Below are 1,628 nucleotides of genomic sequence, written 5' to 3' on the forward strand. Positions count from 1 at the left end.
CCACGAGTTCTAAGACCGCTGGGAATCAGAGTGGCACACAAACCCACATCAACCCTACAACAGGTGCTCACCCGAACTAAAGGCCCACTCGCCGTCATGGACAGGACCAATGTCATCGACAGAATCCCCTGCAGAGACTGTGAGAAACACTACATCGGACAAACAGGAAGGAAACTAACAACAAGAGAACATGAACACCAACCCAAACCCTAACCCTATCTTAATCAGTCAGCAGGATGTGAAGTGATGGTACTCAGGCGTGAGAGCTTTTCGCTTCTGGAACAAAAAGCAATTGCATGCTGTTAGCATCAGTTTGACATCTCTGATCGCTCTAAACCCTCGCTCTAAACCCTCCCGATTCACACACGCATTCAGATGCCTTGGAAGTGTAATAATTTTACTCGGCTCCACCACTTCGTCTGGCAGTTTAATGTATACTTGCACCACCTTCTCGGCAAAAAGAAAAAGCCCTCAGGTTGCTTTTAAATTTCTGCCCCTCATTTTAATTACACACCCTACAGGTTTGGACCCGCCCACCGTGTGATATAGACCTTGACTCCTTACCATGTCCATATCCCTGATGTTTTTATAAATTTGTGTCAGGTCGTCCCTCAGCCCCCGACGTTCCAGAGAAAACTGCCCCAGCCTGTTCAGAATCATCATACAGTCCAAAACCTGCACCACTGCCAATGACCACGTGAATATTTTCTGGGCAGGTTTACATGATATCTTTTATTTTTCAATAATGCCAATAACGCTGGACTACATCGACCCATTTGAAACAGAGAGGTGAAGCGTTAAACAGCTGTGAATTTCAATGCTGTAGAAAGGTCAGTGTGCAGGGCAGAAAAGCGGGTGTGTTTCTGTAGTGTAGTGGTTATCACGTTCACCTTACACGCGAAAGGTCCCTGGTTCGAAGCCTGGCAGAAACAGTAGTGCCCTTCTTTTACAGCGATAGGTTCCTGGATGGACATGGGGTGAGCGTTCTTGTCAGCCAACCTTTCTTTGAATAAAGTCGCCCATATCGGCTTTTGCTGTGGAAAGGAGGATCGTTCTATTTCATTGCAGTATGAATCTTTGTTAAATTTCTTTCCTTCCTCGTCCTGAATGTGCAGTGATGGTCATCCCTTTTAAGAGTGCATTTAGCGTGCCCTCGTCCTTTCTGTAGCGTAGTAGTGTCGACTTTGCTTTTCGTGAGAAAGCGTTCCAGCTCAAGGTTGATTTGCCTGTGTTGCAGTGCACCGCGCATTCCTTTCTGTCAAATGTACCTCAAGGTAGCCTCTGAATGTCTTAGTTATGTCAGTGTCTGCCATGTCTCAAAATGCGTGAATTGAAACCAGAAGCCCTCAGCCACATTTTGGGGTAAAGAAACATGTTTGCATTTCTTAGCAGCGGACGCAATAGTGGCTCATTCAGCCAACAACAGGAGTGAAGGAGTTTACAGGCTCAGATGAACCTCATGACTTGTGCTCTCGCAGAATCATTAGCATTAACGTGTGCTCTCAAGTCAAAGGCACACTGGTATTGAAACTGAGGAAATCACGAAACAGGCTACCAATTAATATTACATCCAATTTTTTTTTCTTTATATCAACGACGATAAAGAAAGTCTAAACAAGGAGAGATAG

The 1,628-nt window shown here is 45.2% G+C and overlaps 1 non-coding gene across 1 annotated transcript; it reads left to right on the plus strand.

Annotated features, from left to right (window-relative positions):
• The first annotated feature begins 859 nt into the window (after positions 1-859).
• trnav-uac (transfer RNA valine (anticodon UAC)) lies at positions 860-932 on the plus strand. The gene has a single exon. It is a non-coding gene; the product is annotated as a tRNA-Val (tRNA).
• The last annotated feature ends 696 nt before the right edge of the window (positions 933-1,628 follow it).

Source organism: Stegostoma tigrinum, unplaced genomic scaffold (genome assembly GCF_030684315.1).
Source record: "Stegostoma tigrinum isolate sSteTig4 unplaced genomic scaffold, sSteTig4.hap1 scaffold_67, whole genome shotgun sequence".
NCBI classification, from domain to species: Eukaryota; Metazoa; Chordata; class Chondrichthyes; order Orectolobiformes; family Stegostomatidae; genus Stegostoma; species Stegostoma tigrinum.